The sequence below is a fragment of the Pygoscelis adeliae genome, unplaced genomic scaffold (assembly GCF_000699105.1).
Source record: "Pygoscelis adeliae isolate BGI_AS28 unplaced genomic scaffold, ASM69910v1 Scaffold84, whole genome shotgun sequence".
Taxonomy (NCBI): Eukaryota; Metazoa; Chordata; class Aves; order Sphenisciformes; family Spheniscidae; genus Pygoscelis; species Pygoscelis adeliae.
The window spans coordinates 2,226,205-2,240,997 of record NW_008824754.1 but is presented as its reverse complement, the minus strand read 5'-3'; positions in this window follow the sequence as shown (position 1 = coordinate 2,240,997).

Below are 14,793 nucleotides of genomic sequence, written 5' to 3'. Positions count from 1 at the left end.
TTGAAACGGCCGTTACGGGCCAATTCAGAGTTGTAGGTTTGTACTTTGCAGCCCCGGACTGTTCAGTGAGATGAGAGCTGCTAGATTATCAACAGTGGAGGTATTTGATGAATTTGTCTTCCTCTTCAGCTTTCTCTAATTATGGTATGAAGAATGACGTGGAGGAGGAGAAAAAGCAGCATAAAGGTTCTTGGTATCTGGAAGACTTTCTGTGAGGAAAATGGGTTACATCGGAATGTTGCAGTTATTTCAAGGACTTGTGGGGTATAGTTTCCATTGTTTGAGAGGAAGCTATTACGTCCTACTTTAAGAAACTCATTGTAGCACAGTGAACTGAAGCTTGTTTTGACTATCCTGTGAGCCTCTCTTGGCCTCCTTTGAACTTGTCTGCGATTCTACTCAGAACTTCCAACAAAGCATCTCCATAGTCTCCATCAAAACAAGGAACGTTCTTCTAAATTCTTCTGGAGGGGTTGAAAGAAGCTGATGTCCCTTCAGTGTGGTATGAGAAGGTGTCTTTTCTTCAGTAGTTTCCACTATTTGATGCTCCGGAGGGCACAATGTCCCTAGGACTGCTGCAATGAAGAAATAGCTTTGTTTCCAAGCACCCTGTCTGTTGTAGATGCTTTGCTTGATGGTTGAAGTAGGCCTGCCATCCCTGCAGTCTGTTTTCCTATATGTAAAGTTGGGGCAGCCACGTATGAAGGAAGTGGTGAGAGAGAAAGCAGGAGACCTTATTTCTTCCCCCCGCCCAGTTGTTGATGTGTGAGAGAGTGGACACTGGTGTTTACTGCAAAAGAGGATAGAGGACCTGGTGCTTTTGAAATGCTGAGGTGTGATTGATGGGTAAACGAGGATAGTTACCATCCCTGAGTGCGTTCCAGGCATCGTCTTTGTGTGCATCATCCCGTTCTCTGTTGCTGGCTTGTCCCGTTTCCTCGAGGAGAGGCTGCTCTGAAGCCCTCCAAGGGGAAACGCGTGGTGTTGTTGGGCTGGGGCTCACTACTCACAACCCAGTTACAGTAGGAAGTTTCACGTCCTACTTGTACAAAATTTCTGTAAATGGTTTCTTGTGTGGGAATATTTTAGCACAGAGGGTGTGGAAGTTAATTTTCCGATATGCTGTTTCGTTTCTCCCTCACCATCAGACCCTATGGACACGTTCATGATGGATTTGCATAACAGTTTCTGGAGATCACGATGGTGAAAGGAAGTAAACGTCTCTGTGGGTGGGAGGAAACCTCTCTGCTTATTTCAGGCTCTGAGGAAGGGAAGTATTAAATAGCACTCAACTGCTTCTTCCCTGATGCTGTAGAAACAACCCTCTTCTTTATTCATTCAGGGGAGAGATAAAACATGCTCTTCTGGCAGGGGTGGCCACGGCCCCTCCTGTGATCCATGGGTGACAGTGGGGCTGGTTGTGACCTAGTGGGTTCTGCTGCCCAGCCCTGTTCTCCTCGCCCGCCCGCATGTCGCTGGGAGGTCCTGGTGCTGCCTGCTGCTCTCGCAGTTGCTTTTCTCTTGAGCTGCTTTGCAATGTGAAGGAGAAGGGAGCGGGGAGGTAGCACTGGAGGGCTTTCTGTCAAGAGTAGAGGAGGTTGAGCAGGGGGGTTCTAATAGAGAGGTGAGAGATACCTTTGCCCTTTCAGGTCCAGGTACTAACCTAGTGTGCGGGTGTGACAAACCATGACTGACTTTTTCTGGCCCCAGGAAGGTGACTTCAAGGCATCTGAAAGAGTCTTGTTTCCAACACTCATGTCTCGCATGACCAAAGGTAGGAGCATCAGGAGCTATTTCATGCGTGCTCTCATAACTATGGTATTAACTACGGTAACCTGTCTCAGCCTTGGGTCTGGGGTGGGTGGGTGTGCAGGACTGGTGGCAGATCTGACCACTTGTTCCAAGGGGGGCAATAGGGCAGCCATGATGTCTGGGTTCTGCTCCAAGCTCTGGCCCTGACTTCTAGTGGACTTGGATGATGCTGGGCACAGAGGGTTCCAGCTCTCCCTGAAGTGGGGATCAGCCAACCTGGGCTCCTGCTTGCTTAAAAGACCTGGAGCTGCTTGGGTGGAAGTCTAGGGGCTGTCTGTCCAGGGATCAAATGTGGGAGGAAGTGGCCGTGGCACATGAGAAACTTGGGGATTCGCAAGTCTTCACAGCTCCTGTGGAGTCCAGCCCTGACCTCTTGCTTTTGATGGAAATCTATGGCTGAGTTTCCCCAGTCATTTGGTTACACTTCATGATCAATGTCTGAAAGGGAGTGTCAAGAGTGAGGGAGCATCCTATTCCACACCAGAGACATGGCCTGAAGTGCAAGGGTGAGAAAGGAATCATTTTACCTTCCATCAGCGAGTTCCTGCTTGCTGTGCCAGAGCCAGGGCCCCCTCTCTGCCTTCTTCCCACCGCATCTTCTTGTACCTCCACGTAGGCAGCCCAGGTACTGAACTGCAGGACACCTTCAGCCTTTGGATGTCAGATGGCAGGACGTGTGCGCCCCTGGGTGCAAACGACCTGCAATTTCTGTTTCAGCACCAGAGCTGCCCTGGGGTCAGCAGAAGGCATATAGTTGAAATCAGTTGAAAGCTCAGCCGTGCAGCCCCTGCCAGGGATGTGCGTAGTCTGTGGGGCAGGAGGGGGAGTTTGAAGATGGTGTCTTCAGTCATTTTGATGGTTTAGGAATGTGGTTGTGAGCTTGCTGACTTAGGGCATGATACGTCTTTCATTTGCTCTGCAGAGATCGTGGAAATTTGGGGTCAGGTGTCTCATTACATTCAGCAGCAGTTGGCACCAGGCAAGGTGATCTTTATGCCCTGTTTCTCCCCTCATACTCTGGTGGTTTTGGCAGCCTGACCCCTGCCAAAGTCATGAAATATAATTAGTCTTTCTTTTACTTCTGGGATGTTGGGTTTCTGCTTTAAAATGGAGTCTATAAGTGTGCCACAAATCAGATTTTTCCGTAAGTGTACAGAAAAAATTCCAGCTCTAGTTATATTCAAAAGATCAATGCTGTCAGAGTTTCTCTGTTCCCCACTGCCAGAGTGGAAAGACCACCCAGCATATCACAATTGTTGGAAAACCCTTGCATCTCCTCTAGCTGAAGGGTGTTTGCACTACTTTTACGTCAAATCCTTGTCCATGTTGCTTTTTCCTTTTCCACTTTTAGAGTGTCAAAATATAGTTGGGCTGTGGACATTCGCTCTTCTTATGGAAGAGCTACGTATGGGAAAGAACGATTGTTTGCCTGTTCAGAGACCCATATTTCAACTGTCCAATGTTGTCAGAAAGATTCTTAACCTTGGCTGAGCTAGAATTATTCCCAGTAAGAAGACAGAGTAAAATCTTGTTTCCCTTTGAAACAGATGTGGGGTGTCTGATAATGCTGTCTAGGAATGGTCACTGGCCCCAAAAGCTCTCACATTTGCTCATAAATTCATGGGATTTTGGAGTGGTCCAAGTAATTCTCAGGAGGAGTTTTTCTCTTTTGCTTCCTAACTGGAAATGTTTGACAGGGCATACTAAGTCTCTCAAGCCCTCAGTGCCCACACAGGGTGAGTGTGTGCAGAGTTACGATGGCCTTATGATGGCACTCTAGAAGACCGCTCTGTAGCAAGGCATTGCCTGAGGGCCTGAAGGCTGCTGAAACTTGACTGCAATTAGCATCTTTGCTCTGTAAGTCTCTTTGCTCCTCTTGTGTTGCTTGACAGGTTCTACACCAGCTGTCCCATCGGACTATGCCACCGTAGCCTTGATCAAATCCCCGTGACACTGTGGAGAACTGCGTAAATGAGACCGTGATGTATCTCTCACTGCATCTCAAACCGACTGAATATTGGTTTTGTTTTCCTGGACATGAGTGTCCTTTTTATCAGGCAAAAGAAAGCCAAAATGAGGTTTTATGAAAAATTTCTTCTCAGCCTGGATGCAACGGGGAAACTTTAAAGAAGTTCTTAGCAATGTAAGTCCTGCTGTTTCAGCGATGCTACTTACAGGATTTCAGACAGAATCTCGAAGGCCTGTTGAACTGGTGTCCCCTGGCATGCCGTGATTTGTCTGACCACTTGGCCTAGACATGATGTACAGTAATACAGGTGCTCTATAGATTTATTCTCTTGTCATCAATTGTCTTGATGACATGTAAGATCCGAAGAAGAGCTGTGTTGCGTCAAACCAAGGATCGAACCAGCCCAGTGTCCTGTCCCTGAAGGCTTAGGAAAGGGTAGGAGAACCAGGCAGGGTAATGGTGGCACTTGCCATTACGCATAAGTGGGAAAGTCAGTGCCTGGCTGAAGGATTTGCCCAAAGCCAGGGAAGAAGGCTGTGCTTGCCTCCACTGGCTTCTCCGTTGGTCAAGAGTTTGTCTCCTGGTTGAAGCTGTTGAGTGTCACCCTTGCAGAAAGCCTCACAGTATTACTACCTGGGATCAGTTCTTAGCAGTGGTGTCTCTGCTTGTTGTAAGGAGGGGCTATAGTTAACAAAAGAGAGCTTTGTTGGAGAGCTTTGGTGAGGCAGCTGCTTCTTTTAGCAGTTGAAAGGTTTGCTGCCTTTGTTAGCAACATGGTCATTGCCTTGGAATCATCTCACCTGTCTCTGTCCCTGTTGCAGAGGAAGAAAGGGATGATGAATTGCATCATTCCCCAGGGAGAAACTGGAGCTCCTGACATCCTTCCTAAAGCTGACATCCCGTTTCCCAGGTGAGTAAGGCTGCTTCTGTCGCCCTTGACTGATGATGTGAGAGCCTCTCAGCTCATGTTGGGTAGCACTGCCTTACCAGGATTTTTCTGCCTCTCTTGAGGTTATTTGAGGAAAAACTCATTCACAGGACATTCCATGCTTATTCTTGCTTGGGTTGGAAGATGTACGTCTTCACTTGAAGTAATATAGAGAAGTGATTGCTTTTTATGTTGCCAGCCTGCCATCAATCATGCAAAATCATCATCATTCATTAGACAGAATTTGTGGAGCATAGAGAAGAATATGGGCAACATCTTCAAGTTTCACCTGCTTTTTCCTCTTTCCTTTGAGTGAGCTTACAAAAAGACAGGAAAACTACAGGAAAATTATTAAGAAATGTTCCTGTGCAGAATTTCACGCAGAATTCTACATTCTACAGAACTATACGTGATAGAAGATGGGATCCATACATGTCACATGTTTGTGAAATTCCCATGACTTTTGTGAGAATTAAGTGAAGAAATTGTATCTTAAATAATGCCCTCTTCAGGAGTATGGGAGAAGTAATTTCTCGGCAAACAGGAAGCCTGTTTGTAGAGGGATGCGTCCTGAGTCTAACACTGCAAAGGAGCTCCATCTGTGATCCCAGCGATGGAGCTCCCTCTTTACAGATGCTATGATGTTAGTCAGGGAGGGTATGTACCCAAGTGAAGGGGAGAGTAAGACTAAAATTCAAAATGCTCGTCATGTATCGAAGAGCAAAAGGTCTCCAGGTACTCTTGGGATAAGGGATGACAGATGGTCTCCAACTGGAGCAAGGAGGATTCGCATTAGACTCAGCTTCCTAACAGTAAGGATTAGTGAGACCTTAGAAGATGTGGACAGAGCTCCTCCAGGCACTGGAGTCCCTTCCCATGTAACTTGGTTTCCTACTAAAGCCTTCAAGGCTGTTGAAGGCAATGGACTGCAGATCACTTCTAAGATACCTCTGTGGCAGGATGAGGTCATTCCTGAAAGCTGCAGAGGGAATGTGGCATCCTTCATGCAAACTGGTGTCATCTTTTCTGCAGCCTGCAGTGTAACACTGAACATGGAGAATTTTTTCTTAAGTCCCTCCATGAAAGACCCACTAAATCCCCCAAGGAGAAGAAGCAGAGAGATTATTTTAAGGAGAAGATAACAGGGAAGGTAATGTGAGAGCAGACTCCTGAGAACATTGTGTGTGTTCTCTTTTTGTCCTTCTTCTAGATGCCGATGGCAAATGTTAAAAGGCCCCCGTGTGGCATAGGGTACAGATCCATCTGTTGTGGATCTGCTCTCCCTTTCTGGTGACTCGCAGGTACAAACTATTCTTTGCTTTTCTAAGTTGGTTTGTGCACCAGGGAATAGACATTTAGGGAGATCCTTCGGGATGCTGAATACCAAATTCTGCCGATAGTGGTGGTGGTTCTTTCTCTCATGGAGCCCATTTGTTTTCTTCTGAGGAGAAACATCATCTGGAGATGGTTGTAGAAAAGGCTCATCACCTGTGTCAAAAAGGAACTTCACTTTTCAATCTGGGAATTCCAGCCCTTTTTCTTCTTAATTGGTCACAAACTTCCCCAGAAGAATGTCTGTAGGTTGAATATACCAGAAACTTGAATTTGTGCAGGCAGGGTCAGTACAGAGATCTTAGACTGTGAAATAAAATTGCTCCTCCAAAAGAGACTCTGCTAGGTCTCTGGCATCTCCCAACCAACGCTTCACAACAGGGACTAGATAAAGCAGGGGGGGAAATAGTATCACCAGGAGTAATACTGATTTGCAGGAAGAAGTTGGATGAGTTCCAGCGTTCAAAATGGCCTAAGAATTGGACAGACGGGGAATTAATAGCCTTAGTTGTTTTTATGACCTGCATGTCATTCTCATGTGAATCCTCACCAAAATGCTGTTTTAAGAGTGGTGGTGTTTCATGGTCAGGGGTTCTTCCAGCTCTTCCTTGCAGTGGTCCTGTGAAAGTAAGGGCAGTTGATATGAAGGAAGGACCAAGGGAGAAAATCAAGAGAAGAGAGTCCTCAGTTAGGTGAGCCTCTTGAGGAAACAGTGGAGGGTAACACTGGGCCTTTGTACTTGTGGGATGTTTCTTTTGGACATGGTGTGTGTGAACTCTGGAAAGTTATGAGTATGTGTCACAAGGAATGACAGGAGGATGTGTGTGTAGCAGGCTTCTTTAAGACCCTTTAAGTCTGCTTCATTTTATTCCGGAGTCTTCTTCCAGTGCACAGATCTGTTTAGTAACTGAATGGAAAGAATTGTTCCAGAAGTAGAGGATTATTTTCTTGATTTGAATGAACCTGCTCTTTTTGTCCTGAGAGCAACGTTCAGGGTCTAGCAGTATTTTGTGAGAGGGAGGAACGGTCCAAATGTTCTCTGAACCACTTCTCGATGGTGTCTGTGTGTCCGAGCTTTGTTCAACACTTTGAAATGTTCCCAGAGGCCAGTAAAGCTCAGAGGTGAGTGTCCGTAAAGGAATTCTTGCTTTGATATGAAAGGATGCTGCTTGACAGGGCAAAGCATAATTCAACCATCTTGTGCTCCCCAGAACCACAGCTGGCTTAATTGTCATGGCTAACTTTGGTACTGAAGGATCCTAGATCTGGGCCTCCTGACCTTCACTTGAGAGTCTGGAACCAGAGCTGCATTGTGCAGCTCGGGGTTTCTGTGCTTTCATTTTGTTGGAGCAAAGGAGCGAAGACACATAGTTCTCCTGGAGATCTGCCTTGTGCAGCAGAAGCAGGTCCCCTGCTGTGAACCATCGTGAACCAACTTGCCCTGGCCTCGCTCAGGCTCATCCTGGTATGTATTTTTAGGAGTCTGTCTGAAGTTTGGAGAAGCTCCTGAGAGGAAGCGGACAGCAAAAAGACACTTGAAGCAAAACCTAAAACCAAACCCCTTCTTCTTGACCATTCTATCAAAGTAATAGAGGTACACTCTATGAACTATTGTATTTATAGCACCACTTTTAATTGTAAAAAAATTTAGTAAGATGGATGTTGATCCTTAAAAGAAACCTTATAGGTGTGTTCACTGTTACATTCAATTGCTTCTATTGGATGTTTCTGTAACGGGTACGAGTTACTCTCTTTTTACATTGTGTTCTTCAAGTCCATGTGCTCATGAAATACTTGACTGCTGTACCTGGATAACGGTGCAACTCTTACGGGATAGAAATGCACAGGTTTTTTAGATCATTTGGATCACTGACGGTAGTAGGAGGGCTTTTCCTTTCTGCCAGTGGAGCTAAACAGTGCTGACAGAAAGGCTGAAGACAAAGGTCAGAAAGGTGGGTGAGAAATAAAACCCTTTGCCCCCCTCCAAAGAGACTAATCCTCTGGGTTGCTGTGTTTCTGTGCTCTTCCAGGAGATGGAGAAGCTCGCAGTGGAGTGGCATTTAAGAACAGTCCTGACAGCTGCTGCCCAGTGGAAGAAGAAAGCAATAGCAGATTGGGCAGAATATGAGGCTCAGAGGGCAAAGAGTACCCACGGAACCCAAGTACTGCGAGCATTTGAAAACATTCTGAAAAATAGCCTTTTTTTCTCCCCACAGGGGAAGCTGAGGTTTGAAGCTATCATCGAAGTCATCGTGTAAGTCTTGGTTTAGCAGGGCCCAGGAGGTGACTTTTGTCTCTCAGGCTTGGCAGCTCGTGATCAGGAGGGAAAAGCTCTCAATCCAAGTCAGAGGACAGGGAGAGCAGCTTGCTGTGCTAACGTGCACCGATACTCTCTTCTTCTGACTTGGTCCTCCTTGGCCCAGCGGGATGGCTCGTGATTAGGAGTGCAATTTCTGCTAGTGAGATGGCTTCAGCCAGTCACATCCAGGTATCTTGCAGGGGGGGATAGCTCCAGTTGGCCTTCCTGCTCGCTAGACCTAGATTAGCTTGATCAGAAATACTATTTTGAAGAATATATCATGGTTTTGTAAATTACTTTCTGTAACTAAAAATTAGGATTTGCTCCCAAGACCACTGGCATGAAAACAAAAAAATTTTTATCGGCTTCAGTGGCTGAGGAACAAAGCCTTTAAGAATTCCTTTATCAAGTAAAGTCAGCCTTAGGAATGCATTCCTTTCATGCCTTTGAGGCTGCTCAATGACATTTCCTGCACTCACACCTCAGCCTAAAATGGACTCTTTCTCTCTTTGCGTAATAACCAAGGACCCCACCAAAGATACTCACAAGGAAGAAAGGGCATGAGCTCAGCCTGGGGGCCACAAGAGGAGAAAAACAGGAGAAGACAGATGAGACCCAGGAAAGCTGTGCAAGAACTGCTTCTGAAAAGTAAAATTAATTACATGGCAGGTAACTTACTTAAGGACAAAACTCAGTTGTTTCCCAGAAGCCATGTAACGGCCCAAACCCTCAGATACTTGATTTCCTGCTCAAACAGGGACTTAATTTCCTTAAAGACATATTTGTAGGCTGTTTGTGGAGAAGCAACAATGAGGGCAGTTAGCAGAGGCCCAGGCTGAACTCTGTCAGAATGGGTCATTAGGATCATTCTGTGCGACCTGTCAAATCCTGCTGTAGGATATGGTAGTTTTGTTACACAGATGGCAGATGCCTCACATAACTGACGATGTCAGAAGTGGTATCAGAAGAAGACAGAGGGACCAAATGGAAGCCAGAGTAAAAGCATTGTTAAGTTGTGGCATGGCACCGAAGGCCACTGGTGGTCACTGCTCAGGTTCTCACACTCCTAAGGAAGCATCTGCCTGGTGTGGAAGTAAAATAATTAACACTTCATAGGCCTTACTGTTTAAGAAATACGTGTCAGCATGACCTCACAGCTTCACTGGGTCAGCATGATTTAATTAACAAAGGAGTGAATTATTTGAAAAAAAGCAGTACTGTCTAGAGCTTTCTTATCTGACTGTCTGGAGCATCCCTGTATGAAGTAATCCATGTATTACTGCTCTTTGTTGCAATTTTCTATAGTCCTGCTTATCTGACAGGGTTTGGTGAAGAATGAGTCGTATAACCTAAAGGTAGATAAACTCTCTAAGGACCCCCTTCGGGCAGAGCTCATACCAGCAGAGGCTGTCACTCTGCTGCTCCATCTTCTCTCCTGGTCTGTCTTCTCTCCTGGAGCTGTAGTAACAAACTGCTTTCTGTTCTGACCTGGTCAAAACCGCATTCTGGTTATTCCATGATGCTGGTGGGATTGTTGTTTGGGCTTCAGGAAGCCAGACTAGACCACGTGGGTGGGATGGCTAAGTCCCTCCAGCATGAGCTTTTTGACTGCTCTTGCCTTGGCTCCAGTCTTCAAGGCTGTAAATGAATATATGTAATCATATGCATTTTGAATAACTCAGCAGTGTGTATTATGAACTTCTCCCAGCGCTGGTGGTGTCTCTGAGCTTAGTGAACGTGGTACACGCTTGAGACCATCACTGTAAATTACTTTCTTCTTCCTTCCAACCTGCTGTGACTGAGCTCACAGAACAGAAATTTGCAGAAGACTCCATCCCCCTTCAAACTGTATGAAAGGTGTCTTTCAAAACCACTATGAAAGTAAGAACTCATTCATTTCTATGGGTTATTTGAACTGTCAAGCTATGCTTCTCAAGCATAAGTGTTTTTTATCTCTACCTCACCTAACTTTTGTTCCACGTAGTTTCGTCCTGAGAGATACCAAAACAGTCTTTAGTATTTCTTTGTGATGAGAAGGAAAACAAAAGCCTGATCACTATTGTTTCTAAGTAGAAGCCTAAAACTGAGCTATTCAATCCACCATTACATGATCTGGACTTCACAAGTGAGGTTTGCAAATTTTTGGTTAGCTCTTATATTTGTCTGTTTTGTCCGAAAAGTTGGGAACTCTTTGTGGCTGGCTCTGAAACAAACTGGGAGCCCAGTCCCACTGCAGGAGAAAAGCTGTCAACGCAGTAACAGGCCACAACTTCTAGCACTGACACTGCCCTTCAACAAACACAGAGCTCCCACCAGCCGGGTTACTGGGCTGTGGGTGACCCACAGGCACAGTCTAAACTGGGTTTCAAAGAAGTTCTTTGTTCACTAATCTGCAGAGTTCATGCCAAACTTAGGACATACACATGTTTTCAGAAGTAATGAGAATGAACAGGAGAATAGAAACTATCCCAAAAGATTTTCTTTTTTTTTTTTTTGTGAGGTATAATAAAGATGTATTAGTCTGCTTGCTGGAACAGAGAAGTATTTCCTTGTTGAGGAATGGAATAAACCCCTTACTGCATTTAGCTATTTCAGGATGAATGGTGGTTTAGTGCCTTTCCTCTGCATGTTTCAGATGGGAGATCCCAGGGAAGGGATTAGACTTTGTACTATGTCTTCACGATGAACAGCCAAACGCTTGTTCAACATACCTCTCTATATAGATATATATCTCCTAACACTACTTTTTCCCTTAACACAGTGGTTTAAAATGAGAGAACAGGATTATATAGAAGTAATTCAGAAACAAAGGTACAATGCACACATCAGTCTATCCTGCCTTTTACATATATATTGTTTCGGTCCCGTCCCCCACACACACACACAATGAAAAAATCCTTCCCCTGGGTACTTTCAGAGATGTTATGCCTGTAATAATAATAACCTATATGTAATATAAATTATTTTGTAAAGGTCCTCCTACATCTAGAGTATTTTTCCTTTGTGCTGTTGCCAGTTTCTTGCTACTAAAAGGTTAGGTCCCTTGAATGGAAAACCCCTTAAAACAGACTGTCTACTGATCATCAGGCTTTGAGGTTGAACGTGCCCAGCCACGGCAGACTCGTAACCATGACAACAATAGACTTATTTCCCTTCGTTTTGGGACATTTCCCCAGTCATTTTTCTTCCCAAGTCAACATGAATTGTTAGCCAGAGTTGGGAAAGTTTCTTTTCAGGAGGTCCTTATGTGTTTCTGGATCTGCTCACACCTCAGCAAATTGAAAAATACAGGAAGCAACAAGTGCACATACTTCTACAGGTTTATGCTGAAACAGATGCAAAATCCATGAAAAGTAGTCAAAATTCTAATTATGCAGAGGAGGATTTTTTTGTAGTTTTGTTTGGTTTTTTTTAAAGAGAGTTACAATAATGAAATGAATCAAGTATCTTCTGGCATGCAGATCTTCTCCTGTGCTGACAGCTAAGTGGTCTCAGCTGAGCCTGAAGCCTTCCCTGCTCAAGGAAGTACATTTCTTGACGTTCAGCCATGGAACCAGAGCTCCCCAACATAATCAGTGGTGAACAAAACCCAGGAGAGCATGAAACACACCAAAGAAAACATGCGCTCCTACTTACGTGAGGAAGGGCAAATTCAATCCACATTTGCGTGAAATTCTTTGGCTTAGAATTAGAAGCCTCAAGAAGAACCCGATTTAAAATTACATTGTGGTAACAGTTCGCTTTATTCAGCCACCACCAGATGGAGTAAAACCTCAGCAAACAGGACCTTAATCTCTGAGGAAGAGAGACCCTTCTAACTGAACCACTGATTTAACAAGCGGGAACCTGTTTTCTACTTCCAGCTGTGCTACAGACTTTCTTGCTGACTCTGGGCAAAGTCTCTGCCTAAAAATTAGGATTGTAGTCCAAGCCAATCATTTAGACAATTTTTAAGTCTCTGAAAGTTGGTGGAGAAAGACAAGGACTTACAAGTGCCTCTTTTCTCCAGCTTATTTTTTTATGAAAGGATGAATCTCTTCAGAGAGATACTCAGTGTGCAATTGTTAAAGGAAACGGCGACTTTCAAACTTTACTATACTCACACAGAGTTCATACAGAACAGACAGCTGTAACACGTGGAGCCTCCTGAAAGAGTTTCCTGGCTGTACTACAACAATCAATCAGGAGAACTGGAGCCAGGCAGAGCCTGATTTTACCTCTCCCTCATCTGCCTTTTGCTGAGATGGGAAACAGAAGGAGCCAATTACAGAATTTGTCAAAGAACAGAACTACAGGTGGCTTGCAGACCAATGGGGAAGAACACACATGTTAATGGCTCTCAGGATCTTTTTGGTAGGTTTCTCCAATACTAGGGTCAAACCACACTTCTTTTGCTGAAAAAATTAGGCACTGGAGGTCTCAAGGTATGTTACACAAAAGTATATATTAAAAGGTTAAAAGGTTTTGGAGAATATTAAACTCTTTAAATTATTACTCTACTAGCTCTGTATCTTCCAGAAGATGCACAATAAAAATAATTTGATTTTTTTTTTCCCCTTTTTTAGTCTGGAACTAGGCAACTCTAGGAATAAAACGCCCCAATCAAATAAATACACAACCTCTAGGTTTACTTGAGCTTTACGGCTCTGAATGTGGAAAAGGACTTTGTTCCCTTGTGGTCTATATTCAAGATATTATTTACTCTAATACTGACTTGGCTTTATATCCTAAAAACAGATGGAGTTAACTGCATAAAGGACAATTTCTTCTTTTCCATTTGCTCCAGCTCTACTTTTGCAAGTTCACATTCTCTAGTTCTTCCCTTCATTAACACTTCGAATCTGATTTCGGCTCCGTCCAGGTTTCTCAGAGCAAACCTACTGGAACATTTGTCTGTATTTTAAAGAGAACAGTCTTCAGCATGTTCATAAGCTAATACACAAGTTAAAGCTGATCCTAATTGTGTTATTCCTCTCTCTAGTCAAGTACCACCCTTCCTTTCCTTCCTCTCAGAAACAGAGCAACTCATTTGCCAGAACATACCACTTACATACCAAAAAACCAACCATGGCTGAAAAATCCCTACGGCTTTAGTATCCCATTTCACTCTCAACTCTGGATGTGGGAAAACACAGAAGACCTAGTCTAATGGCATGCTACTGTAAAGCACTTGCAAAGCCTAAAGGGTGCCAGCCTCCAACCCAAGTGTTCTCAATATAGTTTAGCTCATCTTATCAAAGCAGTCTCCTTGAAGCCTGTAGGAAGCCTGAGCACTCCCACTGCCTTTTTGGAGTTCTCTCCCAACCGCATCCCCACCGCCACAATTTTTCAGACTCTGCCAACCCCACATGCTTTCCACAGAATGAACTATGAGGTATACAGGCCATCACTGTGGCATAAATGCTGGTTCACACAGTGCCAGCGGTTCTGTAGATGCAGTAGAACTAGAGCTCACAAACTGCCTCCAAGCTCCAGTCTCACCTGTCTTCCTCTCCCTCTTCAGCTAATTTGTGTTCAACTCTGCAGGTATTTCAGTCTCCTCCCTCCAGCGCTCAGGCTTGTACCTGGTTCTGCCGGACTCTGTGGTTTTACACTTGGCTTCCTGATCATGTCCCCATGACCAGCCAGCCAAGGGCACTCCTTCAGAGAATGAGCATGCTGGCCACTTGGCTTGCGCAAGAAAGCGAGAAGGTCCAGAATCCAGCTCCACTGAACACTAGTTTTGGACAGACTTGTGCTACAGTGGTACTACCGCGCCTCCCCAGTAGTAAGGACAAGGATTTAAAAAAGAAAAAATAAAAAAAAAAGGGGGGGGGAACAAAATCATACATTATAGAGTAAGACTTGTAAACTACTTGCCAGCTCTGGATTTCATTTTTTACAGGCTCCCAAGGACACAAATCAAAACTGGCTTAGTCATATTACTTCAAACTGAACAGGTAGTTTATCCAAACAGAGCATTTACAAGCTTCCCAAACTGTAACAAACAGGAAAAAGCAATATCCTGAAAGATAAAAGTCAGACACGCACTTAAGAAGTCAGTAGCAGACAGGACTACTTAACTTAATCTACTGATCAAAAAAGCACTATTACGTTGCCAATTATAGTGTACTTGTATTTATATAATATCCTAATACATTCTTTTCAAGTACTGTGTTATGGTGAAGGATAAGAAGAGCACGGGAGGGGAAAAAAAGTATGTAAATGGTTCAACTTCAGTAATGTTAACAACCTTCTTCCTCATTTAGGTACACACAGCTATTGTGCAATGCCTCGGACCACTTCCAGAATACAAACACTAACATCTCAACTATACCCTGACAAGATATACACAAGTGTTTTGAACACAGATTATCACTGTTAATGATGTCTGCCATCTTATCCATTTCCCCCCTTTCATTTTTATTAATTGTACATATTTTAAACCCATATGAAATAGTATTGATTTTAGAA